The 20,952-nt window shown below is 42.4% G+C and overlaps 1 protein-coding gene across 3 annotated transcripts in view; it reads right to left on the bottom strand.

The window, feature by feature from the left end:
* LOC104590541 (phytochrome E-like) overlaps nt 1–20,952 on the bottom strand; it is a 70,074-nt gene that overhangs the window by 12,649 nt on the left and 36,473 nt on the right. The gene's annotated exons all lie outside the window — the stretch shown is intronic.

Genomic DNA, 20,952 nt, shown 5'->3' with positions numbered 1-20,952 from the left:
CTCGAGCTGTCTCCAATAGGTGCCTGTTCTTGGGCTCAGCAACCCCATTTTGCTGAGGGGTGTAAGCACATGATGATTGATGTAACATGCCTGCATCTTCCATGAATGAGTTCAGGGATCTTTCAAAGTATTCGGCTGCATTGTCTTAATGGAATTGCTTGATCTTTTTATCAAATTGTGTTTCAACCATCTTGCAAAACATCATAGTTATCCGGGGAACTTCATCACGTCCTTTCAATAGATAAATCCAAGTGCACCGAGAATAGTGGTCAATAAAACTGATAAAGTAACAAAAGCCATCAATGGAAACAATGGGTGAAGGACCCCAAACATCAGAATGAACCAAATCAAAAGGGGCTTGAATTTCATTACTAGAAATTGGATACATTGATCTACATTGTTTTGACATTTGACACACATCACAAATTAAACTCTGACTCGGAATGCCCTTACATAGTTCGGGAAACAACATTGCTAAAGAAGAAAAGGACAAATGACCTAGCCTAGCATGCCACAAGTGCAGCCTAGCTATTGACTCCACACTTTCCGGACTAGTAGTAGAAGCTTGCAAGGCTGGAGCTGACATCCTCATCAAAATAGTAGAGGCCCCCATACACATGACCACTCCCAATCATTCTCCTCGTCAATCTGTCCTGGAAGACACAATGAGAAGGAAAGAAAGTTATACTGCAGTTCAAATTTTTTGTAAGCTTTGAAACAGACAACAGATTTGAGGTAAGACTAGGAACATGTAGGACTGATTTAAGAGAGATATCCTTGCTTAGGTCAACCACCCCCTTTCCAGAGATGGTGGAGAGAGACCCATCAGATACTCTCATGTTATCCTGGCCAGACAATGAATGATATGTAGAGAATAAGGACATATGTGTCATATGGTCAGTGACTCCGGAATCAATCACCCAAGAGGTAGAATTAATGGAACTAGTTGCACTAAATGTAGAGGCTGTACCTGATTTTGCAAGAGAGGTAGAAGCTAAAGAATTGTTCTTCAGACGGGCTAATGCCCGGTTGAGAACCTCTACCTCACTGGCTGTGAAGCCCGAAGTACTTGGTCCAGAGGAGTCGGCAGCCTGCCTTGCGGTGGAAGAGGACACTGTTTGAGTACTCTGTGAGTTGTCACTACTGTTGTTGGTGGCAAGATTCCCACTTGCTGTGTGGCCCTTATGTTACCTTTTGTCCTTTCTCAGAGCAGCTGGCTTCAGATGAGGGTACAAGACCCAACATTTCTCCTTTGTGTGTTTCTCACCACCACAATGGGTGCACTTGAGGGACTTCTTGTCTGAAAATCTATTCCCCTTAGTGGAGACTAAGGCTGAATGTTCTCCAGGTAATTCTGTTGACTGTGTTTGGGAGTCAACTTGCATCTCCTTTCTCCTTACTTCTTCATTCCTCACCAGGTAGTAGACATGGTGAGGCTCAGGTAATTCATCTCTCCCTAGAATCTGTGACCTTATACCTTCATATACAGGGTCAATACCCGCTAGAAACTTGAAGGCTCTGCCCTCCTCAATCTGCTTGTCATGCCTCCCCTTATCATTGGCATTTTCCCAATCCAAAATCAAGTGGTGGTCAAGCTCTTCCCAGAGTCCTTCCAGTGTTGCAAAGTAGGTTGCCACGAACACGTCTCCTTGCCTTAGGGCTGCAATGTCTTGGTTCAGCCTGTAGATTCTAGCATTGTTCTTTTTCTGGCCGTATGTCTTAGATACTTTCTCCCAAATCTTAGTGGCTGTAGGGAAGTGATGAACAGTTCTAGCCACCCTAGGAGTCATGAAGGCCAGCAACGAAGACATGACTGGCATTTTCCTTGCACCACACAGTGTATTCAGGACTGCCAATTTCTGGTTGTTTCTTGTCTCCATCCAAATAGCTTGTGAGATCACGAGAGGTAATGAACAACATTGCTGAGACGGACCACTCTCTGAAGTTATACTCATCCAGCAGCACACTTGTAATCTGCAAGCTGTGCAGATTAGGGTTTTCCAGGTTTGAGGACCTTGTGACAGGTCTGTTATCTCTAAAGGAAACTTCACCGGATAGTGAGGACATCCTGACTTCAGTCCAAGAGTTGTTCACAGTGCTGTAGGTGGTTCTGTTTAGGACTGGCTTAAGTGGTCATAGTGTTCACAGTGCTGGTAGAAGTGTTCACAGTTTGGGTACAGTAGCAAGTAAAGGTCTGTAACTGAACCAGTTCACAGTGCTGGTAAAAGTTTAAGGCTGCAACTGTGCAGTGCAGAAGTAGGGCTGATAACCGACCTGAAGAAAATCTGTAACTGAAGTTGCCACAGTTCTGTAAGAGTCTTGCTGATGCACCGAAGCTGCAACTGTAGAAGAGGCTAAGTCTTTACCACTTGTTCTGCGCAAGTCTTGCTGGAGCACGAAGCTGCAACTGTAGAGGAAGCTCTCCCCCTTTCGGCTAGTGCTAGGACTGCTGAAATCAGTCCTCAACTAGGTCTGTCCTATACAGACCTCTCTTAGTAGCCCAATAGCTACTACTTGCTGGAAATAACCTAGTAGGACATCTACTTCTAAGTCTTACTTCCCTTGAGTCCTACAACCAAGAGAAACCCTAGGTTCGAACTTGCTTTACTCTCTTACACTCCTAGGTCTTTACTGTAGCAACCCAGAAAAGGAAGAGAGAAGATGAAAAGACAGCAAGAGAAGAGAGTGCACCCGCTGAAACCAGGAAGGAGCTAATGCTCTGATACCATGTAATCTGAGGAACTATACTCGAAGTAGCAAAGAAGAGAAGAGAACCACAGAACTGAAGAGAATGTCGAACTGTACTAGCCAGTCGACCAGTCTTTTATTTATGAATGTAGTACAAGGTACAAGAAATTACTGGGATGCCCCTGATTAGTGATGGGACACCCAGATGACTTCAATCATTAAACAGGACTAGGCCCATTAACACAGGCCCAGTTACAAGATAAGTTAAACATAAGAATGGGCTAATAAGAACTCTTATCAGCCGAACATCACTCTAACATTCTAACAAGCACAACCTAGGGTTTCTCATGTGAAGTCTAACCCAGCCGACCACATGAGAATCATCCAAGGCTGGAAGAATAGAAAGGAGCTGTCTTTGCCTGACTCTTGGAGGTTACCCAGAGATCTTTAGCAGCTGTCCGAAGATTGGAGAGTGATTCTTGGTAATCAGGAAGAATAAGAGAAGGTTAGAGGATTCAAGATTAGATTTTTATCAAGATTAAAGGAGGCGATAAGAGTTTTTCTGGGTAAGATCTCATCCCTTCTTGAAACAGTAGTAAGAAATAAGTTAAACTTATTCAAAAGGTAAGGCTGAGAAAATCTGATTTTTCTAGGGTTTGTTCTTAACCCTACAAACCTCTTTTTTGACTTTCTTGACTGAGCCTTTCTTGGAGGGATCGGCTAAAAAAAAGATCTGATCTTGATCTTGGACTGTGAATATCGGACTGAGTACAGTCCAGGATTATCTATCAAGGAGTTGATCCTTGACTGAGATTATTTTTTGAAGGAATTTGACTGTGTTTGCACTCTTGGCTGAGGTCAAATTCTGGACTGTTAACAGATACATTTCTGGTTCTTGTTCTTTGCTGAAATCAGCTTCTGGACTGTTAATATCTGGTATTTTTTTTTATTAAAGTTATAGTTTTAAGGAGAAACTATCAACTGAAACTAAGTTCTAGTACTTATTCTTTCTGAGATCAGATTGTTTATTCTCTGTTTTTCTTGAAAAAAATTACTTTTTCTTGGAACTTTGAGATCTACTTGGTATGAAAAAAGCTGGAAGTGAGGTAAAAACTCAAGGGGAAGTTTTTGGGACTGGTAATATGACTGAAAATATGTTCTAGATTACCACCGTTAGGTTTGATCGAACAAATTACTTGGAATGAGCCCAATCGGCAATGATGGCCATTGGGGGCAGAGGAAAATTAGGGTATGTAACCAGAGACAAAAGAACCAGCAAGGAGGATATATCTCACCCAAAATGGGTTCAAGAGATCTACTTGGTGATGACCTGGCTATGCAACTCTATATTGCCCCACATCAGCCAAAACTATCTCTGGACAAAAACAGCCAAGGAGATTTGGGACAGCATGAAGGAGACCTATTCCCAACCCCTCAATGTTGCTAGAGCTTACGAACTAAAATGTGAGGTGAAAAACCTCAAGCAAAGAGAGAGGCCAGTCTCAGTATATTTTGCTACTCTAAAATCCCTTTGGCATGAAATTGATCACTTAGAAACTATTGAATGGGAAAGCCAGAAGGATGCAGCAACATACATAAAACTGATTGAAACAAATAGGGTTTTCGAGTTCTTAGCTGGCTTAAACTCAGATTTTGATATTACAAGACAACAACTTCTCACTAGGGAGAGTGTGATCCTATCTCAGACCTACTCATTAGTCCATAGTGAAGAGAGTAGGAGGAAGGTAATGCTATCCTTCCAACCCACAAAAGCAGCCTTAGCAGTAGCAAAATTCATGGCTGGAGGAGAAAAGGAAAAGGAAGTTAAGAAGGAAGACAAAAGAGATAGTTTTTGTGATCATTGCAAGAAGCCCAAACACACTAGGGACACCTGTTGGAAGTTGCATCCTCACCTAATGCCTGCTAGACTTAGAAACAAGAAGGGAAGTGCTAATACAGCAACTACTACTGATAGTACATCCTCTTCCAGCACAAGGACCACATCCTTGGATGCCTTGGCAGCTGTCCGAGCTGCACTGACACAATTAGAAAAAGAAGCTGGTATTTTTGGATCAACATCTCAGTCTTCAGCTACTACACCATCTCAGCCTAATTCAGCCCTTGCTCATACAAGTACAAGAGCTACTGCATGTCATGCTTCTGTCCCAGGTAATACTAGACCCTTCTGGGTAATAGATTCAGGTGCTTCAGACCATATGACCAGCTTATCTACTTTATTTAGCACCTATTGTTTATCCTCTAGGAGAGACAAAGTTTCTATTGTTGATGGCTCTCTTGTACCAATTTCTGGCAAGGGAGACATCAGATTGTCAGATACCCTCACCTTATCCTCAGTTTTGCATGTTCCCAAGCTTGGTGCTAACTTACTTTCAGTTAGTAATATTACTAAAAATCAAAACTGTTCGGTAACCTTTTTCCCTGATCGGTGTGTTTTTTAGGATCTGGAAACGAAGAAGGTGATTGGGATTGGCCGTGAGATGAATGGAGTCTACCTGCTTGAACATCCACAGGGGGAGCAAAGTGAAGGAGGGAAATTGTTTGTTTCTCAGTCTTGTAGTAAGGTTATGCTTTGGCACAACCGCTTAGGTCATTTATCTTTTGGGTCTTTGAAGAGTCATTTTCCAAACTTGTTTGATTCAGTAGAAGTGTATAGTTTAAAATGTGAAAGTTGTGAGCTTGCAAAATACAGTAGATCATCTAATCCTTTAAGTAATAAAAGAAGCAACCTTCCATTTGAAATTGTGCACACCGATGTTTGGGGGCCATATCATACTCCTACCATGGGGGGGGGGGTACATATATTTCTTATTATTTGTTGATGATTATACCCGCTTTTCATGGGTCTACCTTATGCACTCTCGAGATGAGGTCCCTTCTTTGACCCAGGCTTTCCATTAGATGGTTCTAACCCAGTTTGAAACCAAGATCAAAACTCTTAGATCTGATAATGCTAAGGAATACTTTGCAAAACCCTTGGCATCCTATCTCCTTGATCATGGGGTCATTCATCAGAGCACTTGTCCTCATACACCTCAACAAAATGGGGTTGTTGAGAGAAAAAATAGGCATATCTTAGAGGTAGCCAAAAGCATCATGCTCAACTCTAATGTTCCCATACGCTTCTGGGGGGATGCAATCCGTACAGCCATGTACCTTATTAATACAGTTCCTTCACGGGTTCTAAACATGCAAACCTCGTTCAGTCTTCTATATCCAGATAAGGACCTATTCACTATTCCCCTCAAAACTTTTGGGTGTACTTGTTTTGTTCAAATCCTTGGACCTCATCGCTCCAAGTTTGATCCCAAAGCTACTAAATGTATTTTCCTTGGGCATGCACAGAATCAAAAGGGATATTACTGTTATGATATGGTTTCGAGGAAGCGCTTTGTCTCCATGGATGTCACTTTTTTCTGAGAATATGCCCTACTATCATAGGGCTTCTCCTCAAGGGGAGAATAGTGAGGAAGGGATTTCAGTTTCAGCCCCAAAATTTCCTTTACCTGTCCCAGTTACTGAGGGGGGAAGTTGTGAAGAAGGTTGTCAAAAATGCAGAGAGTTAAGAGTGTATCACAGAAAGTGGAGGCAGGTTGACTCTCGTACTCAACAGTAATCCAGGCAAGTTCCAACATCTTCTACAGCCCCAGATCCAGACACTACTACTGCTCCCACTGTTGATCCCACTATTACAGATGCTCAGCCTCCACCGTCAAATGACCTTGATCTTCCAATTGCTATTTGTAAAGGGAAGCGTCGTTGCACCTCACCCACTGCCCATTGCATCTCCAAGTTTCTTTCCTATAATTGTCTCTTAGAATTCTACAGATCTTACTTGGCATCTATTTCTGCTATTCCTATACCCAAAAAAGTGCAAGAAGCCCTCTTAATACCTGAATGGAAGGAAGCAATGCAAGTAGAGATGGATGCTCTTGTCAAGAACAACACATGGGAACTAGTTAACCAACCTGAAGGGAAGAAACCTGTTGGATGCAGATGGGTGTTTACAGTGAAATATAATGCTGATGGTACTATAGAAAGGTATAAGGCCAGATTGGTTGCAAAGGGATTCACACAAACTTATGGCATAGACTATACAGAAACCTTTGCACCTGTTTTAAAAATGAACACTATCAGAGTTCTTCTATCCATTGCTGCAAACTACTCCTGGCCACTATTTTAGTTGGATGTTAAGAATGCCTTCCTCAACGGAGACTTGCAAGAGGAAGTTTACATGGAGTTACCCCTTGGCTTTTATAGTACAGAAGAAGGAAAGAAAGTTTACCTTTTGAAGAAGGCCTTGTACGGGCTGAAACAGTCTCCAAGAGCTTGGTTTGATAGGTTTATACTGGCTTTGAACAAATTCGGATACATACAGGCTCAGTCAGATCACACCCTCTTCTTTAAGAAGACAGGTCATTCCCTGACTCTACTTACGGTCTATGCAGTTGACATTGTGGTAACAGGGAATGACATTGGTGAAATTGAAACCCTTAAACAGCATTTTACAAGGAATTTGAAGTGAAAGACCTAGGGAAATTACACTATTTCCTAGGAATTGAGGTAGCTCGATCTAAGCATGGCATTTTCATCTCTTAAAGGAAGTATGTTCTGGACTTATTGGAAGAAACTAGAAAGTTAGGAGTGAGAGCTGCTGATATTCCTATTGAACCTAACCATAAGATAAGTGCAGAAAGTGGAGAACTCCTTGAGGACAGGGCTATGTACCAAAGGCTGGTTGGGAAACTTCTTTATCTCTACCTAACTCGACCAGATATTTCTTATGTTGTTAGTGTTGTCAGTCAATACATGCATTCTCCTAGGACCACCCACCTCCTTGCAGTAGAAAGGATTCTTGCCTACTTAAAGAGATGTCCAGGGAGAGGTATACTCTTCAAGAATAATGGTCATATGAAACTAGAGGTGTATACAGATGCGGATTGGACTAGCTGTGTTGATGACAGGAGGTCCACCTCTGAATTTTGTGCATTTGTGGGGGGAAACCTTGTTTCTTGGAGAAGCAAGAAACAAAATGTTGTTGCTCGCTCCAGTGCAAAAGCAGAATACAGATCCATGGCCAATGGTGTTGCAGAAGTATTATGGCTGAAATCTTTGCTTAATGAGTTGGAGATTGATTATGAAAGGCCTCTAATGCTGTATTGCGATAATCAAGCTGCAATTAATATTGCTCACAACCCAATACAGCATGATAGGACTAAGCATATCGAGGTTGACAGACATTTTATCCGAGAGCGAGTTGCATCTCAAAAAGTATGCCTTTCTTACATTACCTCAGACATGCAGTTAGCTGATCTCTTCACCAAAGCAGTCACAAAAAGCAAATTGGAGACAGATTTACGCAAGTTGGGCATGACAAATATCTACTCCCAACTTGAGGGGGAGAGAAGAAATAGTTACTAAGTCACGAGTGTGGGGTTCCATACTCACACCTTTTTTATTTCATAGTTATTTTTTATTTTCTTTTAAGACTAGGCCGGTTGGCCTTATTATGTTTATCCATATTATGTTTTGTTTTACTAGGACTAGGACTTCATGTTTTTCTCTCCTATTCTTGTAAGGAACTGTTAGTGTCGAGTATGTAGGGGTAATTCTGTCTTTGTGCTTGTGTTTAGGTGCTGATGTGTAAGTTTATGTTAGATTTAATGTCCCTAACTTAAGTAGGGGCATATGTGACTTTTCCACATTATTTTAGTAATATAAAATACATCTGGCCGAATGGGAGAGTGAACTTTTTCTCTCATTCGAACCAGAATCTTTTCTCCTTGTTTCTCTTCTTCTCTTCTCCTTTCTCTCTTTCTCTACTTCTCTCTTCTCTCTCTCTTTCTTGATTGTTATCAGTCTAACATGCAGACCGAACACTAACACTAACACTAACAGGCAGACCGAACACTAACTGAGCAAATCAGATCTGCCCAGCTAGAGATAAGAGACAAGGCTGAAAAGGAGTGATCGCCCTCTTCCATTAGAGGTTTCTATGCCTCTAGTTGTGGTGTTTGTGGTCGGTTGTTACAGTTTCTAAGAAGCCCTCCCCTAATCGATGAAGAGAAGAGGGCTGATTCGTATGGTGCAATGGGTGTTGTTAGACAGTGTATGCCCTTAGCTCCAATCAGCATGATGTACATTATGACATTTATTGTAAATGAATAAAGTACATATTTGATTCATGTTATTAGGGTGTGTTTCTGTGTAATACCCTTAAACTGGACACTTATGAGACTCGTGTTAGTTTAGAATCTTCACAGTCGTTAGATAGATCTGGGGAGATTTATCCTGCCAAGGCTGACATTGATGTACCACCAAGTTGGTTGGGGTGGCTTGTCTCAGCTGCCAGGGTGAGACCTGAGGTATATGTAGTGTGGGTTTTCTTGAAACCCTGAACCGGACCAAAATTCTAGTATTGCCCTGGACCTTGGAGATAGATGGGCAAAACCGGAATGTTACACCTGACCCCTAGACTCGATTATGATACTGCACTAGGTATCGGATTGGGCTGTCTTTGATATGCCAATCAGTGAGATCCTTAGAGGGGGTCAAAACTTGGGTATGTTGGGATAGTCCGAGAATTCATCTGAGTGGGTGATCATAGTGACAGGATAAACCCCTTTGTCGGACAAAAGGAGCCAAGCTAGCCAACATTAAAGAGGAAGTGAACATAAAAGCTTAATGGGCCTAAAAGCCCATTTCGAACTGGGTTAATTAGATTAATTAAATAGGGGCAAATCTGGGATTTGGATCAGCAGATAAGATAAGGGATTATCCTTACCCACTTAAAGAGTCCAGATTCAAATAAAGATTTGGATCAAAGGAACTCCTAATTTGATTAGGAAGGCTAATCTTTATCTGCAGATAAGATAAGGGATTATCCTTTTCACTTAAAGAGTCTAGATCCAAATAAAAGATTTGGATCAGGAAACTCCTAATGAGATTAAGAAGTTATCACTTTAAGGCTATAAATAAGAGAGCAGGGCGAACCTTGAATTGACACTCACTCAATACAGAGAGAAGACAACTCAGACTAATCTTGCCTTCTCTTTTTCTTCCTGCTCTTGCCGCCCTACCCTGTTCGATCTCTAGTTCTTGGATTTGATCAAGATTCGATCTTAATATTGTTTCTTGCCAGAAGAAACAATTTAGAAGCTGTGCTCACTATCTCATTCGATTCTTGCTGAAGATGTTAGACAGTTGTATGCCCTTAGCTCCAATCAATTTGATGTACTTATGAAATTTATTGTAAATGAATAAAGTACATATTTGATTCATGTTCCTGTGGTGTGTTTCTGTGTGATACCCTTAAACTGGACACTTACGAGACTCGTGTTAGTTTAGAATGTTCACAGCCGTTGGATAAGTCTGGGGAGATTTATCCTGCCAAGGCTGACACTGATGTGCTACCAAATGTTGGGGTGGCCTATCTCATCCGCCAGGGTGAGACCCAAGGCACATGCAGTGTAGGATTAATTGAATCTTTGAACCGGACCAAATTTCTAGTATTGCCCTGGACCTTGGAGATTGATGGGCAAAACTGGAAAGTTACACCTGACCCCTACACTTGATTATGATACTACACTAGGTGTCGGATTGGGCTGTCTTTGATATGCCAATCAGTGAGATCCTTAGCGGGGGTCAAAACCTGTGTATGTTGGGACAGTCTGAGAATTCATCTGAGTGGGTGATCATAGTGACAGGATCAGCCCCTTTGTCGGACAAAGGTAATGATCGGGGATGCACTCTCTCTGATGGAAACCAAGACTGTCGGCAGTCGATTTAAATCGTAGAGATTTGTTTTGCAAAATATATTTTATATGAGATATAAAAGTATATATATTACGGTTTCTAATTGTTTGCAAAATGTTTTAATTCCCAGGATCCATGTGAGTAGAGAGTGCAACACTGTTCCTTGCAGCCGAGGGAGAGGTCCTCTCTTGTCGGGCAGTGTTTGATCATTATGGGCTAAGAGATTAAGTGTAAGACCATTGAGGGTAATACTTGATGGGCTAATCTTGCATATGCCCACAGTCCCTGGGTGTTACAAGGTGGCTTGGCCCAGGGACCACTTAGGGTAAGTGTTGGGCACATAGAGCCCATGTGATGGGTTTCAGGGGGTGTACTGTCCATAATAGTGTATTCGGCCAGGCCTTGTAACAAAGGCTGGGCTGAACCCTTGTGGCTGATGTGTAGATCAATGTTTGGGTCCCATGCCATACAAGGAAGCCCAACTAGGCAGTAGTTTAGAAGGCTAAGTGAGCACATAACCTTATTGAGCCTAAAGCCCATTTCGAACTGGGCTGATTTGATCAGTTAAATAAGGGGCGAATTCTGAGATTGGATTAGCAGATAGGATTGAGCTTTAACCCTATCCACTCAGAGTCCAAATCAAAATGTGATTCAGATCTGGAAACCTCCTAATGAGATTAGGAGAAGGCTGATCCAATCTGCAAATAAGATAAGGGTTAACCCTTATCGCTTAAGGGGAATTCTGATGCAAATATGATTTGGATCAGCAACTCCTAGTGGGATTAGGAGATGATCCCTTTAAGCTTATAAAAGGAGGGGGGCGGCAACCTTTAGATGACATGATATTCACATCCTCTTCAGAGCTGAAATCACAGAAGAAAGAATTCAGCACCTCTGCGCAAATTCTTTCTTGCCGCCTCCTTCCTACCGCCTCCTTCCTGCTGCCGCCATATCTGCCAGTTCGATCTCCTGTTTTCAGTGGGAGTGATCAAGATCAGATCTTGATATCAGTTCTTTGTGGAAGGACTAATTGGAAGTAGTGCTCACGTGCCATCCAGTTGATTCTTGCGAAGGATTTGGTTCTTTTGAAGAACGCTGCTGATTCTGCTCCATCCTGCACTACGCCATTTTCAGTGGGAGCAGTTTTTGGTTCCTTCCCTGGGCATGAACACCTCCATTGGGAGATATTGTTTCTCCGTATCAGGTATATCCCTCTCCTACTGTTTTTGTTAAGATCTGGTTCGGTTCTTGGTTCAAGATTGATCCTTGAAAAATATGATTTTTCTAAAATAGGGAATACGATTCCCAATAGGATGGAAAGGTAATTTTGAAATTCGCCCATTCAATTCTGCAAGAGTTGGGCGTCCATACGATGGATATCTCATCCCTTCAGTGGTATCAGAGCCAGGTTCAAGTCTTGAACCGAATTGGATCAAATCTGAACCTGCGCAAATGGGCAGAAGGCGTTCTACCCGATTTGCGCAGATATAAGGTTTTTTCTGGAAAATTTGTTTCCAGTTAATGGGCGATTAATCTGAAATTAAATTTTATAAATCTGATTATTATTTAGAATTGTTCTTTATAATTTTCTTGATTTATGGGTTGTTCGTACACTTGGAGATCGAAATCTTGATTAGCGCAGGGAACCTGCGATTTTGCAATTTCTTGGTTATTTTATTACATTTGGCCTATAAAATATATATATATATTTTTTTTTTATTTTTAGACTGAATGTATAGGCATTCGATCTGATGTAATTATAATAGAAATTAGGTTTTCTATTTATTTTATTTTGGATCGAAGATGGCGGCGCAAGGAAGGAGATTTCGCAGATGGGAAAATCGCTATCTGCGATTTGCAGTTTATGAAACTACAAACTGTGATCTAACCTCTGTTTTGCCGGATGGATTGTGCGAGCAGCCCTATCTGACTGATTCTTGATTTTCTTTTATCAGTATTTAATTTCAGATTAATTTCTTGAATTAAATCTTTAATTAAAGATCAAAACCTAGACCCATTCGAACCAGATTAGTCCAAACTGGTTGGACCGAATCCAGGGTTCGATCAAGGCTGAATGTCAGCCCTATTTCTCCCACTAATGGGCTTAAGGATTGTTAATTAATTGAATATTTAATTCGGCCCAACCTGTAAAGGCCCAGTTTTAAATTGTTAAAACTTGTAAAAGCCCACTTCACAGATCAAGCTATATGGACCGAATTGATCAACCCTAATTTCGGCCCATATAACTAGATAATATTAATAGTTAATATTATGGGCTTTGAAATGGGCTTTACAGATATGAATTGATTGGACCAATTCTTCCCTACATGTGATGTATGGATGTGTGATGTGCTATGTTCATGGGCCATAAGTGCTTGGCCCATGCTGATATGATAGTGGCTCTTGCGCACACCATGGCTGAATGGACATCATTGCCATGGTGTCCCTGCTGGTCATTGGATGACCTCCCTCAGTGGTGGGCCCCACACCTCCTGAAGAGGATACATGCAGAGACTCCTATGGAACTCAATGCCAAGCTAAGTGTGGATGCAGGTGAAGAGTTTGATGATCCTGGAAGATACAGAAGGTTGGTGGGAAAGTTGAACTATCTGACCATTAACCGACCAGATATATCATTTGCTGTGAGTGTGGTGAGTCAGTTTATGCAACATCCCCGGGTTCCTCACTGGGAAGCTGTTCTGAGAATTGTTAGGTACCTAAAGGGTGCTCCAGGTCGTGGTTTGTTATACCAAAAGGGAGGAACTCTTGAGATAGTAGGGTACACAGATGCTGATTGGGATGGCTCTATATCAGACAGGAGGTCAACCACAGGGTATTGTACCTTCCTGGGTGGCAATCTTGTAACATGGAAGAGCAAGAAGCAAACAGTGGTGGCAAGAAGTAGTGCGGAAGCAGAATATAGGGCTATGGCCCATACCACATGTGAACTAGTATGGCTGAAGAATCTACTACAGGAGATGGGTTTCTCAATTGACAAACCCATGAAACTATACTATGATAATCAAGCTGCTGTTCACATCTCATCCAATCCTATCTTCCATGAAAGAACTAAACATATTGAGGTGGATTGTCACTTTGTGAGAGAGAAAGTGATAAGTGGGGTAATAACTACATCTCATGTGAGCTCAGGAAATCAGTGGGCAGATCTCTTCACAAAAGGATTGTCTCAGGGAAGAATAGATTACATTTGTAACAAGCTGGGACTATATGATATATACTCTCCAGCTTGAGGGGGAATGTTAGAATGCTCGAGTCAAGGGTATTTTGGTCATTCTGGTGTATCTTATTGAAAGTGAAATGTCTATTGTATCTGAGTTTAAGTTATGTGTCCCATCTTCTATGAGGGACAACATTGTCTTTCTTGTAACTTAAGTTTTATAAATAAAAGTCAAGTGGGTCGGCTAGGAGAGATGGACTTTCACTTTTCTCTCTTCTAGTCTGGCTGAACATTCTTCTCCTTTCTCTTTTCTTTCTTCTTCTTCTCTGCTTTAACCTAGAATGAACTAGGGTTTATTCACAACCAGAAAATGGGAACTCTCTCACGGTACCTTGGCGTTCACGAATATGATGGGTGGAGTACTCACTGGACAGAAAGGTTTACTTGAAAATGGCTCTGAACCTTGTCTGACAGAGGCCAAAGGGAAAACTCATATGATGAGTGGATATGATCCTTCACAGAAAGGTGGTGGGGTTTTGCAGCTGAAACAGTTGGCTCCATGCACCCTATGTGGTTTCCCACATTTCCAAAGACAAGTCGCTGTCTCCGTCATTGAGATGGGAAGGAAATCTCAGAGATGAACAAATGGGAATGGAGCATAGATTAAAATCCATATCTATGTAATGAACATGAATCAAATTAGGTTGTGGACTAATGTTTGTTGTTTTACCAGAAAATGGCAAACGAACAATTTGCAAAGCTTCTTGACGACAATAAGCTTAAAGGCCCGAACTATGCCGATTGGTACCTAACCTCATGCTGGTCCTAACATCTGAAAAATTGGATAAGGTAGTTAAAAACCCTGCCCCGGAGCGTCCAAGCGACAGGGCTTCTAAGGCCAGAAGGAGGGAATTCCAAGATTGGGAGGATAAAAACTCCCTAGCCCGCTGCTTTGTCATTGCCTCCCTAAACAATCCGATACAGAGGTAGTTCGATCAGATCGAACTAGCCAAGGACATATTGGATAATTTAAAGACAATGTACGAAGAGCAGAATAGTTTTACTCGGCTAAAGGTCTTGAAACAGTTCATGACTGCTCAAATGTCCATGGGGCAATAGGTTCACGACCATTGTCTTCGGATGATGGGTTATATCAACGAGCTTGAAGCCCTTGGATCTGGGCTAGATCTTGGCACGCAAGTGGATGCCATCCTTAACTCTTTGCCTCCTTCCTCCAACCCATTCATAATGAATTACAATATGAACAAGCTGAATGTCAGCGTCTAGGAACTCAGCAACATGTTACAGAGGGTCGAGGATTTAATTAGGAAGGATGAGCCTATGGCTATGCTTGCTGAATCTAGCAAATCGGGCAAGAAAAAGAGGAAGGCAAAGAAGCCTCAGAAGAAAGCTGCCAAACCCAAGAAGCAGAAGAAAGACAGGGCATCGGATGCGTCACTTCTGCAAACAGACCGACCACTGGAAGAGGAATTGTCCTCAGTACCTGGAATCCAAGAAATGGCATAAGGCTGAATGAAGGTGAAGTGACGCTCTACTTGGGGACTTATGCAAGTGTTGCAGCTACGGCGATAGGAACCGTAGAGTTATTTTTTAGAGAATGATCCATTGTACTCAAAGATTGTCTTTTTTGTGCAAAACTAAGAAGAAATTTGATTTCTATCTCAAAACTGTGTGCGGATGGATATTCTGTCTTTTCCAGTAATACGATTACTATTAAAAGAAACAACAGATTCATCGCATACGGGGAACTGGAGAACAGTCTCTATGTTCTACATCCTTCTCTAGAAACTAACATAGCCAAAACTACGTCGGCCGACAACCCCAAGAAAAGAGTACGTGATACAGTTAATCCCACGTGCCTGTGGCATTACCGACTTGGCCATATCGGTATTGACCGAATCACAAGATTAGTAAAGGATGGTCCTTTCAATTTTCTAACTGTACAAGATCTTCCCACTTGTGAGCCTTGCCTTTAGGGTAAGATGACAAAGAGGCCATTTAACGGTAAGCCTAAAAGATGTACAGGCACACTTGACCTTATACATACTAATGTGGACCCGTAACCAACACGTGTACTTCATTACATTTACCGATGATTATTCTCGGTATGGTTACATGTACCTAATGAGACATAAGTCAGAATCCTTTGAAAAGTTCAAAGAGTTCAAACAAGAGGTCGAGAAACAGTTAGGGAGAGAAATTAAGTCCCTTCGATCAGATCGAAGTGGTGAGTATCTCTTTGACGAATTCAGGGACTACTTGAAGGTCAACGGGATAGTATCACAGTTGGCTCCTCCTGCTACACCACAACTTAACGGTGTTTTAGAGAGGAGGAATAGAACCTTATTGGATATGGTCCGGTCACTTCTTGTCCATTCAGAGTTACCCAGATCCTTTTGGGGATACGCATTGGAGACTGCGATATACGTGCTGAACCGGGTTCCAACTAAATCAGTTCCAAAGACTCCCTATGAGCTTTGGACCGGAAAGAAACCAAGTGTACGACACTTGAAGATTTGGGGTTGTCCGGCACACGTTAAAAGAACGAGTCCGGACAAATTGGAATCCAAGACCAGCTGTTGCCTATTTGTAGGATACCCAAAAGGCTTTGTGGGTTACCTATTCTATGACCCAAGTGAGCAGAATGTATTCTGTAGTCGAAATGCACAATTCTTGGAAAATGATTACATCCTGAACAATCATCGTCAGGAAATTGTTCTTGATGAGGAGAGCTCGGATGTAGTGGGAGGTGTCCCACAAGTTCCAGGTAGTGACCAACCTAGAAGATCTACCCGGGTATCCAGGCCACCAGTCCGTTTTGGTTATGATCAGGATAGTTACCTGGTGGAAGCCTTGACTAGTGAGGAGGATCCCGTGACTTATGCGGAAGCTATGTTAGACATAGACTCCCTTAAGTGGGTAGATGCCATGAGAGCTGAGATGGACTCAATGGAGACCAATGGAGTCTGGACTCTGATAGATCTGCCCCCTGGGGTAAAAGCAATTGGATGCAAATGGATTTACAAGAGGAAGAAGGGCCCCGATGGCAGGGTTGAGACCTATAAAGCTCGTCTGGTGGCGAAAGGGTACACTTAGAAAGAGAACATCGATTATGAGGAAACCTTTTCGCCAGTGGCCATGCTTAAATCCATTAGGATCCTGCTAGTTGTAGCAGCATACCATGACTATGAGATTTGGCAAATGGATGTCAAAATTGCGTTCCTGAATGGAGATCTTACTGAAGATATCTATATGCAACAACCGCAAGGCTTCATAGCTGCGGGTCAGGAACACATGGTATGTAAACTAAATAGATCCATATATGGACTTAAGCAAGCTTCTAGGAGTTGGAACATCCGATTTGACTCTACTGTCAAAACGTTTGACTTTTAGCAGAATCCGGATGAGCCCTGTGTTTACAGGAAGACCAGTGGGGACAAGGTTACGTTCTTGGTTTTGTATGTAGACGACATTTTACTCATTGGGAATGATGTAGGAATGTTAACTACGGTGAAAGTGTGGCTTTCACAGCAATTCTCGATGAAAGATCTTGGAGAAGCCTCCTATATACTGGGTCTTTGACTCTATAGAGATAGATCGAAGCGGATAATAGGATTATCCCAATCTGTTTACATTGACAAAATTGTCAAGAGATACAACATGGAGAACTCTAAGAAGGGAAATGTTCCTTTCAGGCATGGAGTCACTCTCTCCAAGAAGATGTCTCCCAAGACCTTTGAGGAGATTGAGGGCATGAAGGACGTTCCCTATGCCTCATCCGTAGGGAGCATCATGTATGCCATGCTGTCACTCGTCTTGACATTGCTCAGGCAGTGAGTGTGGTAAGCAGATTTCAGGCCAACCCAGGGCAAGAGCACTGGACTGCTGTGAAAAACATACTTAAATACCTTCGAAGGACAAAAGAGTTTTGTCTGGTATTCGATGGTAGTTCACTATAGATCCAGGGGTATACTGATGCCGATTTCCAATCGGATCCAGATGATAGAAAGTCTACATCTGGGTATGTTTTCACGATAGGATCGTGTGTTGTTTCCTGAATGTCAACAAACAGGGGTCTTAAGTAACAAATTAACAGCCCACAACCCAAGCCGAACACATTGCCGTAAGTGAGGCAACCTTATGAATGAAGGTGTTCATTCCTGAATTTGGAATTCAGCACATCACCCATTCTACTGTTTTGTGACAACGCGAGGTTGATGTTAAGAGGTAGCATCAGCAGAGAATGTTGCAAACCCATTGATTAAACCACTGACATAGAAAGTGTTTTAGAAACACGTGGAAAGTCTGGGACTCCGGCTTGCACCAGATTGGACCTAAGTGCAAGTGGGAGCTGTAATCAGTCTTGAATCCTAATAAGTTTTAGGTTTACAAAACAGAAGAAAATGAGAGAAAAGGAGAGAGAATAGAAGAGAAAACAGGAGAACACAAGTGGTTGAAAGGAAGGACAGATTCTTACTGATCTGCCGCCGCCACTTTCTTATTATTTATAGGTTATGTTTAGTACATAATGAAAATGACACATCTGCCCTTAGTACTTACATAATAAAAAAAGTAAATAAAAGCTGAAATAAATAATAATTGAATTAACAAACTGACTCAAACTGACACTACTATAACTAGAACAAATAACTACACATGCTGTCCTATGAACATAGTGGGGACCATTGCAGTGGGGCCCACATCAGTGTGCTCTACACTCCCCCTTAAGTTGGGAGTAGATATCTATCATTCCCAACTTGGATAGGTCTGTCTCTAACTTCTTCCTTGGTACAACCTTGGTGAGGATATCCGCAAGCTGCATATTAGATGTGTTGTACGGAAGACACACTTCTTGTGATGTGACCCTTTCTTGCACAAAATGTCGATCAACTTTGATATGTTTAGTTTTGTCATGCTACACTGGGTTGTGGGCTATATTAATAGCTGCCTGATTATCACAATACAGCAATAAGGGCTTTTCATAGTCAATACCCAACTCTTCAAGTAGTGACCTCAGCCACAAGATTTCAGCCACTCCATTAGCCATTGACCTGTATTCCGCTTCAGCACTGGAGCGAGAAACAACACTCTGCTTCTTACTCCTCCAAGAGACAAGGTTACCTCCCACAAGGGCACAATATCCAGAGGTAGACCTTCTGTCATCAACACTCCCAGCCCAATCGGCATCTGTATAGACTTCCACCCTCATGTGATTATTGTTCTTAAGCAGTATACCTCTACCCGGGCATCTCTTCAAGTATGCTAATATTCTCTCTGCCGCAAGAAGATGAGAAGTTCTAGGGGAGTGCATGTACTGGCTAACAACACTAACTGCATAGCTAATATCCGGCCAAGTGAGGCAGAGATATAATAGCTTTCCAACCAACCGTTGGAACATAACTTTGTCTTCAAGAGGCTTCCCACCCTTTGCACTAATCTTGTGATTTTGTTCGATGGGTGTATCAGCCGGCTTAACACCCAACTTTCCAGTTTCCGCCAACAAATCTAGAACATATTTTCTCTGAGAGATAAAAATCCCCTGCTTGGATCTAGCAACCTCAATACCCAAAAAGTACCGTAGTGCACCAAGATCTTTCACCTCAAACTCTTGATGAAGGAGCTGTTTGAGGGACTCAATCTCATGACTGTCATTTCCTGTCACCACAATATCATCAACATGTACTGCAAGTAGTGTCAGAGAGGACTCCACCCTTTTGATGAATAGTGTATGATCTAATTGGGCCTGTACATAACCAAACTTTCCAAGGGCTAATCTGAACCTATCAAACCAAGCTCTAGGTGACTGCTTCAAACCATACAATGCCTGGTTCAGTCGGCAAACCTTCTTACCTGTCTCTGTATCATAGAATCCAGGAGGCAACTGCATGTAAACCTCTTCCTGTAAGTCTCCATTCAGAAAGGCATTTTTAACATCCATCTGAAACAAAGGCCAAGAATGATTTGCTGCAAGGGATAACAGAACTCGGATGGTGGTCATCTTGGCTACTGGGGCAAAGGTCTCAAGGTAGTCTATACCATAAGTCTGAGTGAACCCCTTTGCAACCAGCCGGGCTTTGTACCTTTCAATAGAGCCATCAGCATTATGCTTCACAGTGAACACCCATCTGCATCCCACCGGTTTCTTTTCTTTTGGTGGGTCAACCAGTGCCCAAGTATTATTCTTCAACAGGGCATCCATTTCGACTTGCATTGCATCTTTCCATTCTGGAACTGATAAGGCTTCTTGCACTGTTCTTGGAATAGGGACATCGGCAATGGAAGTGAGATAGGACCGGTAAGATGGAGACAAACGATCATAGGATAAGAACTGTGAGATGCTGTGAGCTGTAGAGGTGGTGCAATGTCGTTTCCTTTTGTGAATGGCAATAGGGAGATCAAGGTCACAAGAGGGGAAGTGGCAACAGTGAGAGGTATCTCAGTAGGCTCTGGATCTGGAGCCGCGGAAGGAACTGGAGCTGGTCGGGACTGCCGATGACTAGGATCAACCTGCCTGCATCGCCTGTGATAGACTCTCGACTCCGGCTCCCTCTGACCACCCTCACCACTACAACCTTCATTATCCAGTGGAATAGGTAAAGGAACAACCCCACTCAAAACAGCCCCACTTCCACTCTCACTGCTCTCCCCCTGAGGAAAGAAACTCAAAACAGCCTCACTCTCACTGCTCTCCCCCTGAGGAGAAACCCTAGGATAATAGGGTGTCTCCTCAAAGAAGGTGACATCCAGGGAGACAAACCGTTTCCCTAAAACCGGATCATAGCAATAATAACCCTTTTGAGTTTGTGCATAACCAAGGAAAATGCATTTGGAGGCCTTAGGTTCAAACTTGGAATGATGAGGCCCGAGAAGCTAAACGAAACAAGTACAACCAAAGGTTTTCAGGGGAACAATGAACAACTCCTCGTCTGGATATAGAAGGGAAAAGGGGGTTCTCATATCAAGAACCCGGGAAGGAACTAGCATCACCCCAAAAGCGAATAGGTACATTGGAGGTAAACATAATGCTTCTAGCCACCTCCAAGATATGCCTATTCTTCCTTTCGGCAACACCGTTCTGCTGTGGTGTACAAGGGCAAGTGCTCTGGTGAATAACTCCATGGCTAAGAAGGTAGGAGGTCAATGGCTGAGCAAAGTATTCCTTTGCATTATCAGATCTAAGGACTTTGATTTTGGTCCCAAATTGAGTGACAACCATCTGATGGAAGTTTTGGGTCAGATCAAGAACCTCATCCCGAGAACGCATAAGATAGACCCAAGAAAAACGGGTATGG

The sequence above is a fragment of the Nelumbo nucifera genome, chromosome 3 (genome assembly GCF_055504915.1).
Source record: "Nelumbo nucifera cultivar China Antique chromosome 3, China Antique-T2T, whole genome shotgun sequence".
NCBI classification, from domain to species: Eukaryota; Viridiplantae; Streptophyta; class Magnoliopsida; order Proteales; family Nelumbonaceae; genus Nelumbo; species Nelumbo nucifera.
The sequence above is the reverse complement of the archived record's forward strand: the minus strand, read 5'-3'. Positions and strand labels throughout refer to the sequence as shown.